General features: G+C 42.3%; 1 protein-coding gene across 1 annotated transcript in view; it reads right to left on the bottom strand.

Annotated features, from left to right (window-relative positions):
* KCP (kielin cysteine rich BMP regulator) overlaps positions 1 to 14,249 on the bottom strand; it is a 565,655-nt gene that overhangs the window by 62,613 nt on the left and 488,793 nt on the right.

The raw sequence follows: 14,249 nt of genomic DNA, 5'->3' as shown, positions 1-14,249 counted from the left end.
AAACAGGTGCTAGCAGGAGTCAGTAGACATCAGTATAGCACCTTGGGACTCTCTCTCTCTCTCTCTCTCTCTCTCTCTCTCTCTCTCTCTCTCTCTAATACAGACAATAATGGATATAAAGATAATGTATAAGAGAATCAAATGAACCCGAGTATAAATAAAATATAATGCTGAAAAGGTAAAGACGGGTAATAGTTTAATCAGAAGGGGATAAATCCAGAGGCTGAATGTGAAGGAAACAAAACACAGCTGTTAAAGAGGAGGGAAAATAATGCGAGACGGCGGGAATGAGAGGAAGAGGGGCCACAAAATGGCTACTGCAATTGCACTGAAGGGGACAACACGGAATGAGGTAAAAAGGGAACAAGTACGGAACAAGAAAAAAGTGGATAACCAGAAGGTAGCTGTTTAGAAGAGACATTACATAATTTTTATTTTTCTCAGTTTACTTGTTTGTAGAAATGTGGCACCTGAGTGCATACTGTCTTGTGCAGTGTTTGCAATAATGTCTGTAACATATAGTGCTCAAGACACGTGAACGCTCCTGAGCATACCTAGGTGTTCTGTCATGGAAGGAGCTTTATCCCTTTGACATGTTTAAACCTCCAGAACGTACTTTTAAAAGAGTTATTCCAGTCAAAATTTAAATGCACATAGATGAATTACATCTTTGAACAGAGACATATTAGCAATATAAATGTATTGGCAAAATGCTTCTAGTAAAAGTTATTACTGTTTTAGTGTTAGCATTTTTCTGTGCACGTGCACATGAAGAAGAATAGCTAGATGTTCTCAGTGCACCAGCATTTCAAATAATGCAGCTGCTCAGAGCACCAGGGGGCTTGTATCCAGAGGCGTAACTCGAAACCACAGGGCCCAGGTGCAAGAATCTAAGAAGGAGTCTGTCCCGCTGTCCCGTGTTGCTAGCCATCTGTCCCGCATTGCCCCATGCATTTAAGAAAAAAATAAAAAATTGTTTAAAATCTATTGGGCCCATACTCAGAAGCAGCTGGCTTTTTTCTCACAGGGTTAGATACCTGTTAGATTTCCTGTGGAAAAGGAATGGTGTGTGGGTTAAGCAGGAGTAAGAAGGCTGTATACACTCTGACCATGGGTAATGGTGGCCTCTCTAACCTACCTCTGGTAGTGATGACGTCTAACCCCTGGTGATAATACTAGCATGCCTTCAGTTTTATACAATGAGCAGTGCTAACACCAGGGTTATGAAGAGTGGCAGCCTCAGACTGCCAGCTAATGTGCTTGCCAACCCCATGACCCTATACAATGAATAACAGATACCCATATATGATGTAGTGTGTGTGTCTATCTGTATCCATAACTGTGTGTGTGTATCTGTATGTATAAGTTTATGCTATGTAGTGTGTGTATGTGTGTGTATCTGTATGTATAAGTGTAAGCTATGTAGTGTGTGTGTGTGTATCTGCATGTATAAGTGTATACTATGTAGTGTCTGTGTATCTGCATGTATAAGTGTATGCTGTGTAGTATGTGTGTCTCTGCATGTATAAGTGCATGTTATGTAGTGTGTGTATCTGCATGTGTAAGTGTATGCTATGTAGTGTGTGTATCTGTATGTATAAGTGTATACTATGTAGTGTGTGTGTATCTATATGTATAAGTGTATGCTATGTAGTGTGTGTATCTGTATGTATATCTGTATGTATAAGTGTATACTATGTAGTGTGTGTGTGTATCTATATGTATAAGTGTATGCTATGTAGTGTGTGTATCTGTATGTATAAGTGTATACTATGTAGTGTGTGTGTGTATCTGCATGTGTAAGTGTATGCTATGTAGTGTGTGTATCTGCATGTATAAGTGTATGCTAAGTAGTGTGTGTGTGTGTATCGTGACGTGCACTCATAGGAGGCAGGTGAGGCAGTGCCTCCCCTGGCCAATGTATGTATTACAGCCTTTTTATAAAAAAATAAAAAAATATATAATTTTTTTTCATTTTTTTTTTATAAAATGGTGACCCCCCCCTACCCCCCCACCAAATTCAGTACTTTATTATTTTGTTATGACTTGTGCTTGTGTTAACTTGTATAAAAAAAACCGTAATATACAATACAGTACATTCATATTGCGCAAGGAAGTAAAGGCCAGCTATCCTTCCATTGCGCAATATGAATGTATTGACTGTGGAAGTGTATAGGCCGCTGAGAGACTGCCACCAAGAGGAGAATAAGTGCTAATGCAGTGCTCTCAATGCGGCCCATACTGCTCCCACCGGAGGCTTGACTCTGAAAGCCTCTGGAGCCCTGGCCGCCTCTCAGCCAATCAGACATCAGCAAGTCTGAGTCTCTGGGCTGAGTGCCGGGCGGGAAGGAATCGATTGGGTCGTGTCACGCCTACTTCACACGTCTACTTCACTGTCAGGTCAGGATGCAGCCTAAACGCGCGCAATTCAATTTGGGAAGGATTTTGCAACAACTACTAGCTAGTGCAGTGGAGTTTGGACCGGAACGGTGGCGGGTGTCGCATCCAGCCAGGAGAGGAGACTGATCAACACAGGTGAGAGCAGTGCCTGGCACCGGGTCAGGTAGATTTTCCTCACTGTTAGCCCAGCTTGTGCACACAGGACCCGGTCAGCAAGTCACAGACCGAGAGAGTTAGCACTGTATTATTGAAACAAATATGTCTTGGGCTGCAGACTGATTTTATTATTACTTTGTTTACTGTAATAATAAAATGAGACTACAGCCCAAGACATATTTGTTTCAATTCAATACAGTGTTAACTCTGTAGACTAGGGTGACCGGATTGCCCAGCATGTTGCTCCGGAATGGTAACTGCATATTGGCTGCGCGCTCCTGCACATGTAACAGAGACTTGAATTTAGCAGAGGTATTGAAACAAATATGTCTTGGGCTTCACTGCTGCAGTCTCATTTTATTATTACAGTAAAGTAATAATAAAATGAGTCTACAGCCGGTCAGCCCAAGACATAATTGTTTCAATACCTCTGCTAAATTCAAGTAAGCTTTTCAGCCCAAAATTGCAAAGGGAAACACAGGAGGCAAGTGAGGCAGTGAATATTATGCAAATGCTCAGTGCTGGCCCACTGCTAAACTATTTGCTAGCTGTTAGTTGTTTTTTTATTAATATTCTAATCGCAGGGAACGATCCTATTTACATTTTCCCTTCCACAAAAGGGATTTTTTGTGTGTGTCTGAGGACCTCTAGTGGTCATTTCTAGTATATACCTTCTGTCAGCAAAACATTAGTTACAGGTATATGGTGAGACATTAATTACAGCTTGCTCTTAATATTTGTTACTATCCATGACATGAATTTTTATTTTGTTTTTTTTTAATAAGAGAAGGAAATTGGGGGGGGGGGAAGAAACTTACATTTTTTTCCCCTCACACTGTAACATCATTTTTTGATTTTATGTCAATCTGCATCTTCTCAATAAAGAGAATTGGAAGAGAAAAAAAAAAAAGATTGTGCTCTAAAATCCTTAACCCTTATTTTGTTGTATGCAGAGAAAATTTCTTGTTTAGTGTATTTTTGATGTTTAGGTTTATTTGTTTTTAATAGTTATAAAAATGAGGAGCTCAGGTAATCATATAAGTGGGAGTTATATTTTTGTTTGTTTTCTATTTAGGGATTTATTTTAAGGTCTTTTACTGATTGCAGATCTAATACAAATTTAGAAATTTAAAACAAGCACACACAACACACTCACACTTGCAAACATATACACACACTTACAAATACACAAATACACAAAAAATATACACACAGCACAGTCACACTTACAAGCACAGTCACACAAATACACTAACAAACATACACACAATGCAGTCACACAAACACACACATCACAGTACACTAACAAACATACAAAAACACAGTCACACTTACAAACACACAAATACAGTACACTAACACACACACAACACAGTAACACTTACAAACATACACATCACAGTCACGAATACACCCACAAATACACTAATACAACACAGTCACACACAAATACACTAACAAACCTACAAACTCACAGTCACTTACAAATACACACACATCTCAGTCACACTGACATACACCCACACCTACAAATACACTAACAAACACAACACAGTCACACAAATACACTAACAAACCTACAAACGACTTCCGGTGGGCGGAGCTAGCGGCTGGCAGCAGAAGTACAGAGCTCCGGGATTCTGCTTCATATTAATGGTATTATTTGCTGCCAGCCAACTTTCCCCACGACGCTGCCTTGCTGGGTTGCCCTCTACGGTACCCCATCCGGCCTAAGAACCATCGTGTAGGGCAGAAAATCGCCCTTGCCTCGGAAGTCAAAATCGAACTGCGCCACACGGCGCGAGCGGTAACGCTGACCGGCGCCATATTGGAAGAGCTCCCCCCTTCACCTCAGTGCCAACTTCAACTCAGAACGGACCTTACAAGCGGACCGGCCTCGAATGTGGTAATCGGATAGATCAGGTGAGAGGCGGTAACACCCCCCACAGCTGGTTAGAACCGCTCCACCTCAAACTATAACCGTGTGAGGCCCTGATAACGGACTCCCTGGAAAGTATCCCATGCATGCCCATAAGAGATTGCTGCACACTCCGTAAAAGTAATGTGGATGCACTAATGTAAACTCAGATAAATCAGCTTTAACCTACAACAAGGCACAACCTCACTTCCCTACAGGGAGACAAACTTGCTATTAAGTGTTCAGCAGGGGGATCTCGGCCTTCTCATACCCCAGTAGTTGCTAAGGGGAGAGCGCATAAACACCTGCTCTGCTTGAGAACTGATCATTGGGACAATCCCTGCATAAACTGTATATTGCTCTATACAGACTTTTCCTATACAGACTCTTTTCACCTCATAGCTGGTATAGCTCAATTTTTTAGGATTGTATTTCTGATCCATCAGCCCAGAACCGCTCCACCTCAAACTATAACCGTGTGAGGCCCTGATAACGGACTCCCCGGAAAGTATTCTATGCATGCCCATAAGAGATTGCTGCACACTCCGTAAAAGTAATGTGGATGCACTAATGTAAACTCAGATCAATCAGCTTTATCCTACAACAAGGCACAACCTCACTTCCATACAGGGAGATAAACTTGTTATTAAGTTTTCAGCAGGGGGATATCGGCCTTCTCACGCCCCAGTAGTTGCTAAGGGGGGAGCGCATAAACACCTGCTCTGCTTGAGAGCTGATCATTGGGACAGTTTCTGCATGAACCGCATATTGATCTATACAGATATTTTTCTTTATCCTATACAGACTCTTTTCACCTCATAGCTGGTATAGCTCAATTTTTTAGGATTGTATTTCTGATCCATCAGCCCTGATTAAGCCTGCTACATAAGACAGAAAAGGAAAAGAAAAATCACCTTTGTTTACATAGTTGGTACAGCTAAATTTTTTATTTCACACCTGCATTTTGCCATGTGATATCTGCAAATTCAAAATCTGTGTTTTCATTTCCTCCATTTTCCCTCCACATATCTACCTTGATTGCTGCAATACACAGTGCAACAGCGCCCTCTGGTGATTTGTACACAGTGTCAGAACATTCCTAGTAACTGTCTGTATTTTGTTCTATGAAAGTGGACGAGTACTTTCACAGGCTGCCCTCGCCTTTAGGTGGCACAATGAGTCACAGATCAAAGAATCAGGAAAAAAAACAAAAGCCTCTGATAGAAACGCAGGCAAACCCATCATTTGCAGATGCTGAAGGCAGTATTTCAGGAGATCACTCTTCACTCCTACAGGAGCTCAAGGCTTTCTTTTTACCAAAAATGGATAGCTTGCAGGCTGGTGTGGACACCCTAACCAGTGAGGTGCGGCTCTTCTCCACTCGCATGTCGGCCGCGGAACAAAGAATTTCAGGGGTTGAAGACAGACAGCAGGAATCTGAGGTTTCTTTAAAACGCCTACTGAAACAAAATCAACAGCTAATGGACAAGGTGGAGGACCTAGAAAACCGCTGCAGGCGAAATAATCTACGAATCATAGGCGTTCCTGAATCCATTAAAGATAAAGAATTACTAGAATTTGCTGCCTTAACTCTCCCGAAAATCCTGGGCCTGCCCCAGGACTGTTTACCTCTGGACATTGAAAGATCTCACCGCATAGGCCCCAACAGATATCTAGAAAATTCCAAGGAGAGGCCACGACAAGTAATCTTTAGATGCTTAAATTTCCAGGATAAGCTAGCACTCTTGCGAGCCTACAGGGCGGCTAAGGAAGTCATCTTTGAAGATCACCGTCTCTTACTTTTCCAAGACTTTTCAGTTGAGGTCACTAAGAGACGTAAGGACTTTGCATCTATCTGCTCTACACTGCATGATCAGGGACGTAAATTTGCACTCATGTTCCCAGCTACCTTGAAAATTCAGAGTCTTTCAGGCCCTAAAACCTTTCATACGCCTGCGGCAGCACAGGCATACCTGGCATCAGAGCAGAGACAGGACAATGGCTGATGAGACTCTCTTAAGTATTATCGTTTAAAATTTCTTTTCATATGCATCATGTTGATTACATTATGTATCTTGCACTGGCGGGTCCTGTGGCTCTGGTCATGTTTGCCAATCTTGGCTGTGGCCGGAGGCACGGTTCCGCACATGGCAACTTGTTCTCTCTGTTATTACACTACCTGTTCAGGTTCATGTTTGTATTTGCATTGCACTGTTAAGGCTGGGAAATATTATGCAGCATACTTAAACCTTAGTTCTAATATGCATGTTATTAAGACAGTTCACAGCTACCGCTGGTTTCCCCTGGGTCCCCTAGTAGGCTTAATTTTTGGCCTATCCCTCACAAATCCAAGCGGAGACCCTCTGTCCACCACTTGCCTTTTGATCGATGCAGATTATGGTATCCCTATTATGTTCAGGCCCCAGGGCATCGACACCGAATATAAAAAACATAGTTCCCTACCTCTAAGCCCATATACATTTCCACCTGACTACCTAGGGCCTATTCATCTGCCCATGCCAATTGTAAGAACTCTTGGTAAATTTTCTCATTTTAAACTCATACTAAACATTCCAGGGCTCTGTGTGGTTTTGCTGCTTCCTGTCCCCTCCCCCAAGAGCAGAACTTTAGTTCTAAGATGTTATGCTTCCTGCTATCATGCTGTGTTTTTGTTCATCAAATGGTTCTTTTATAAACAGACTACCTCTGGGACGATACCTATTGACATTACTACTATCATGGGTATTGACCTCTTACTTATACAAATTGTAAACATTGCTGTATGTTCTTGTCTCTTTTGTAGCGATTGCTGGATTGGGACCTGGAGGCCTCCGGACCCCCCTCCTTCATCACGTCATCCTGCCCTGAGGACACACCTATGTTTTTCCATAACTGTAAGTCACCTATTACTACCTACACCTCAGACACCACAGGGGACACTTGCTAGGACACTACCTATTAGGTCGTGCCCTTTCCACCCTTACACTCTGTAGACATGACTCTTCCCCTTAAAATTATAGCGTGGAACATAGGGGGCATCACATCCCCGGCAAAGAGAAGTAGGATTCTCCACCACTTACACTCACTGAAGGCTGACATTGCTATGCTCCAGGAGACAAAATTGACAGTCGAGGAACATGCGAAGTTAAAAATCAGATGGGTGGGACAGGTCCTCAGCTCCCCTACAGAGGGCAGGAAAAGAGGAGTTGCCATTCTAGTGCGAAAGGGTTTAGCGGCCTCATTGTCAGCAGTGAACATTGACAAAAAGGGACGATACATAGTCGCATCACTCCAGACCAATGCACATACATACACTCTTTGTAATGTTTATGGCCCTAATGAGCATGATCCCCCCTTTTGGACAAATTTATTGGCGATATTGGCCACACAGAGTGCCCCTTTAATAGTAGGAGGGGATTTTAATCTGGCTCAGGCTCTTCCGCTAGATAGGTTTAGAGATCCCTCAGCATCTGGCTCTTTCAAAACACACGTAATCCGCTACAAACGTGAAGTATCCTTGATTGGATCCTTCAAGGAGACTCTGAGTTTGCTAGATGTCTGGAGAGCAAGGAACCCGGATGAGAGGGATTTCACTTGCCTCTCAAAAACATACCATACTATGTCGCGTATTGATTATTTCCTAACTGCCTCAAGCATAATGCCACACATCTTATCTACTTATATTGGCCCAGTCACCTTATCAGATCACGCCCCAATCACCCTGATACTGCAACCACATTCCCCTAGACCTCCAAACAGAACTTGGAGATTTCCTCTCCACCTATACAACAACATTGAGTTCCGTAGACACTTAAAGGCATCCTGGACGCATTATGCATCTGACAATGCTTGTCATTTGGATACGCCAGACTTGTTCTGGCACGCCTCAAAAGCGGTGATGAGAGGTCATATAACCTCCTTTGCAACACACCATAATAAGCAACTTACGAGGGTAGATGAGACTCTCCTTGCTCAACTTACTGAGGCTTACAATAACTACTTACATGCCCCCACGCCAACATCTAGGCAATCTTACTACGATCTCAAACAGACAAGGGATACTTTCTTAGCCCAACAAGACAACAAGGTCAATATTCACAGACAGGGTCGCTATTACCGACATGGTAACAGGGCTGGTAAACTGCTGGCCAAACTAGTTCATTCCTATAAACCCAAGTCCCAAATTCTAGCCATTAATTCTAAGGGTACCCTCACCGCCAACGCCAAGGAGATTATGACTGAATTTGTAGACTATTACACTTCCCTGTACTCTAAACAACCTATCCATATAGAAGCCAAGCGTGCCTTTTGGGACGCAGTAAAACTCCCCACTCTTACAGAAGAGCAGTCTTCCCTGTTAAATTCTCCTATAAGTCCCCAGGAGGTTCTCAGGGCCATACGACAAAGCAAACTGGGTAAAGCAGCAGGCCCGGATGGGTTACCTGCAGAATACCTTAAGTTACTGGAGGAGGAATTAGCACCAATTCTCTCATCCTTGTATTCTGCTTACCTGGCGGGCACTGAACAACTAAATGATAGATTCTCTGAGGCTAATATCTGTCTCCTTTTGAAACCTGATAGAGATCCCACTCAGACTTCTTCATATCGCCCAATCTCCCTATTAAATGGGGACTATAAACTCCTAACAAAAATCTTAGCGGACAGGTTGGCAAAGGTTCTTCCACATATAGTTCATGCAGATCAAACGGGTTTTGTAAAGGGCAGATCCTCAGTTATTAACATTAGAAAGACTCTCGGCGTCGTGTCCCATTACTGGTACAACACACATACACAATCCCCATCCCAACTACCAGACGCATGCCTTCTAGCACTAGATGCTGAGAAGGCGTTTGACCGGATCGAGTGGGATCACTTACATACGTCACTGTCGCGCTTTGGTATGCAGGGTGACGTTCCCAGCTTTTTACAAAGATTATACTCAGCCCCTAAGACCTCTCTTATAATCAATGGAGGGCTCTCTCCTTCCTTTACGCTACAACGGGGTACGAGACAGGGATGTCCCCTCTCCCCTCTCCTTTTCGATTTAGCAATCGAACCCCTGGAGTCCTACATCAGGCAACAATGCGCCGGCTTAGATATATGTGGCCAAAAGCAGCATCTATCACTTTACGCCGATGACCTACTGCTCTTTGTGGGTGATCCTGGTTCCAATTTACACCCTCTTCTGAAAGTTATCGATGATTTTGGCAAGTTTTCGGGGTACAAGATCAACATTGACAAATCGGAGGCCACCTGGTTGCAAAACTCCCGAAACATGACCCTAGCAGATTTTGGTCTTAAGACTACTCAGGGTAGTTTTAAATACTTAGGCATATGGATACATGTTAACCCACATATGTTATACTCTTTGAATCTCGCTGGGACTATAGGTGACATCAAGCAAATGCTGCTGAGTTGGATGAAACTCCCCCTCTCTCTTTCGGGTAGGGTACACCTTTTTAAAATGGTGGCCCTGCCCAAACTTCTTTATCCATTACAGATGTTGCCTCTTCTCCTCACTCAAAAGGATGCGACATCTTTGCAAACTGCCATTGGAAACTTTGTCTGGCAGGGCAAAAAACATAGAATAGGCAGGACTCCCTTGTCAATGACAGTGGGAGGAGGAGGGCTCCGTCTTCCTAATATAATATGGTATAACTGGGCGGCTCTCTCTAGATTTGCATTGGACTGGCTGGTAGGGAAAAACTATTATACTGTCCCTGACCTAGAGTCTAACATCATTAAACCACTGCATTTAGCTTATCTGCCTCATGCACATTTGAAATCTCTATCCCCGTTCATTCAAAACCATATATTGTTTAGGGATCCTCTAAGAGCCTGGACCAAGATTTGTAGACTCTGGGGTATACAACGTTCAGCTAGTAAATATCTCCCGATCCAGGGTAATTTGGACTTCCTCCCCGGGTACACCACGCAAGCATTTCAGACATGGCAACAATTACAACTCACACGACTGCATCAACTTTTCCGACCCCTGACTCTAGAAATACTGCCCTTCCAAGACCTAAAATCACGTTATAACCTCCCGCACACACACAAGTTTGCATATTTTCAGTGCCGACACTACGTATCCACCTTGATTTCAGAGGGACTCCTCTCTGTAGAAGCCTCCAATTTAGATACATTGAGTGCGCTGGCGAAGTTAGGCCCTCTGAGGCTGTCACATACATATAACTTGCTGATCTGTCACTCTAAGGATCATGTGCTTCATGGCATGGTATCAAAGTGGTCCCATTTTGGGGAGCTAGAGATTGACCCGGTATTGATTACCACGAGTTTCGAGAGGGCACACCAAAGTACTATCTCTGCAAAATTGAGGGAATCACACCTGAAATTCTTACATCAAGCTTACATCACTCCTGGCCTAAGGGCTAAATGGGTTGGAGGAGCACTCAACTCCTGTAGTAAATGCCGCCTTGAATCTCCTGATTGGGTACACCTACTCTGGAGTTGCCCTAAAATACAAAAATTTTGGCAAAAAATTGCGTACTGGCTATCCAAATTAACTAAACAAACTGTGTCCCTCTCGGCACAACATGTGATCTTTCTGACACCTAGAGATCAGACATACAAGCACGACATTTTTTTAAATACCATACTCATGTTAGCTAAACAAATTATCCTGAGAGAGTGGACAGGGGACCGTAACTTACCTTTTCAACACCTACTTAAAACAATTCATGATCAGATGCTGATTGAGCAGGCAGATACTAGGGGGGACCCTGAGAAAAGAGTCAAGAGATTTCTCCTTAAATGGGAGGCTTATTTGCTGCACCTACCTGACATAGTAAGAGATAGGGTTCTGCTTCCTTTTAAAAATAGCCAATATGTTTTAAATGAAAACCTCAGAGGAAATTGGTGTCTATCCACGGATCAGGCCCGTGAGTGACCTGCATATCGAGGGAGGGGGGACCCGGAGGTACTCTGGGTAAGTATGGCTGCTATATGTTATTTTTTCTTCCTTTCTTCTCTTTCTTTCATTCTTCTTTGTATGCTATTATCTTTCTTCCTTGCTCTTAGCTGATATGTTTCCTTTCTCGATTTCTCCTCTTTTTCTTTGGTTGATTGTAAAAAATGTTCTTAGAAAAAAGTTGAGTCCCAGGACATACATGATGATCACATATACTTATTGTATTCCTTTGCTGGTATGCTTTGATATAACATGCTCTGAAAACTGTTTTGTTCTGCAGGTGAACACTTTGTCACACCTGCATTATTATGACTGCATTTACCATGTATGACTCGGATTCTTTTCTATAAATAAAGTTTTAAAAAAAAACAAAAAACCTACAAACACACAGTTACACTTACAAACACACACATCACAGTCACACAAATATACTAACAAACCTACAAACACATAGTCACACTTACAAACACACACATCACAGTCATGCATACACACAGACAAACATACAGACAACAGTCACACTTACAAACACACACATCACAGTCATGCATACACACAGACAAACATACAGACAACAGTCACACTTACAAACACACACATGATCAGTCATATATACAAAATTGTATCTGCTGGTATTGCAGCTGTGTTTAAGATATGCATTTTATCTGCTGGTATTGGAGTTTGCACCTTTTAAACTCTATTTAGCAATCCATTGTTAGGCTAAAGTTTTGCAAGGTCAGTTTGTGTGTGCTCCATTGAGCAGGGAAGCATGCAATGTCTTTTCCAGCTTCTCGCACTGAGTGGATTTGTGGCACCTCCTAGCATACTAAGAGGTGCCACAAATCCACTCTTAGTGTGAGAAGCTGAAAAAGACATTGGCCTAGATTTGGAGTTTGGCGGTAAAAGGGCTGTTAACGCTCCGCGGGCTTTTTTCTGGCCGCACCATAAAATTAACTCTGGTATCGAGAGTTCAAAAAAATGCTGCGTTAGGCTCCAAAAAAGGAGCGTAGAGCATTTTTACCGCAAATGCAACTCTCGATACCAGAGTTGCTTACGGACGCGGCCAGCCTCAAAAACGTGCTCGTGCACGATTCTCCCATAGGAAACAATGGGGCTGTTTGAGCTGTAAAAAAACCTAACACCTGCAAAAAAGCAGCGTTCAGCTCCTAACGCAGCCCCATTGTTTCCTATGGGGAAACACTTCCTACGTCTGCACCCTAACATGTACCCCGAGTCTAAACACCCCTAACCTTACACTTATTAACCCCTAATCTGCCGCCCCCGCTATCGCTGACCCCTGCATATTATTTTTAACCCCTAATCTTCCGCTCCGTACACCGCCGCAACCTACGTTATCCCTATGTACCCCTAATCTGCTGCCCCTAACACCGCCGACCCCTATATTATATTTATTAACCCCTAATCTGCCCCCCTCAACGTCGCCGACACCTGCCTACACTTATTAACCCCTAATCTGCCGAGCGGACCTGAGCGCTACTATAATAAAGTTATTAACCCCTAACCCGCCTCACTAACCCTATCATAAATAGTATTAACCCCTAATCTGCCCTCCCTAACATCGCCGACACCTAACTTCAATTATTAACCCCTAATCTGACGACCGGAGCTCATCGCTACTATAATAAATGGATTAACCCCTAAAGCTAAGTCTAACCCTAACACTAACACCCCCCTAACTTAAATATAATTTACATCTAACGAAATTAATTAACTCTTATTAAATAAATTATTCCTATTTAAAGCTAAATACTTACCTGTAAAATAAATCCTAATATAGCTACAATATAAATTATAATTACATTGTAGCTATTTTAGGATTAATATTTATTTTACAGGCAACTTTGTAATTATTTTAACCAGGTACAATAGCTATTAAATAGTTAAGAACTATTTAATAGTTACCTAGTTAAAATAATAACAAATTTACCTGTAAAATAAATCCTAACCTAAGTTATAATTAAACCTAACACTACCCTATCAATAAATTAATAAAATAAAATACCTACAATTATCTACAATTAACCTAACACTACACTATCAATAAATAAATTAAATACAATTTCTACAAATAACTACAATTACATAAACTAACTAAAGTACAAAAAATAAAAAAGAGCTAAGTTACAAAAAATAAAAAAATATTTACAAACATAAGAAAAATATTACAACAATTTTAAACTAATTACACCTACTCTAAGCCCCCTAATAAAATAACAAAGACCCCCAAAATAAAAAAATGCCCTACCCTATTCTAAATTAATAGAGTTAAAAGCTCTTTTACCTTACCAGCCCTGAACAGAGCCCTTTGCGGGGCATGCCCCAAGAAAATCAGCTCTTTTGCCTGTAAAAAAAAACATACAATACCCCCCCCAACATTACAACCCACCACCCACATACCCCTAATCTAACCCAAACCCCCCTTAAATAAACCTAACACTAAGCCCCTGAAGATCTTCCTACCTTGTCTTCACCATCCAGGTATCACCGATCCGTCCTGGCATCCGGTGCTGAAGAGGTCCAGAAGAGGCTCCAAAGTCTTCCTCCTATCCGGCAAGAAGAGGACATCCGGACCGGCAAACATCTTCTCCAAGCGGCATCTTCGATCTTCTTCCATCCGGTGCGGAGCGGGTCCATCTTGAAGCAGCCGACGCGGATCCATCCTCTTCTTCTGGCGTCTCCCGACGAATGACGGTTCCTTTAAGGGACGTCATCCAAGATGGCGTCCCTCGAATTCCGATTGGCTGATAGGATTCTATCAGCCAATCGGAATTAAGGTAGGAATATTCTGATTGGCTGATGGAATCAGCCAATCAGAATCAAGTT

This window comes from Bombina bombina, chromosome 6 (genome assembly GCF_027579735.1).
Source record: "Bombina bombina isolate aBomBom1 chromosome 6, aBomBom1.pri, whole genome shotgun sequence".
NCBI classification, from domain to species: domain Eukaryota; kingdom Metazoa; phylum Chordata; class Amphibia; order Anura; family Bombinatoridae; genus Bombina; species Bombina bombina.
Note: the sequence above shows the minus strand (reverse complement) of the source record. Positions and strands in the feature narration are given on the sequence as shown.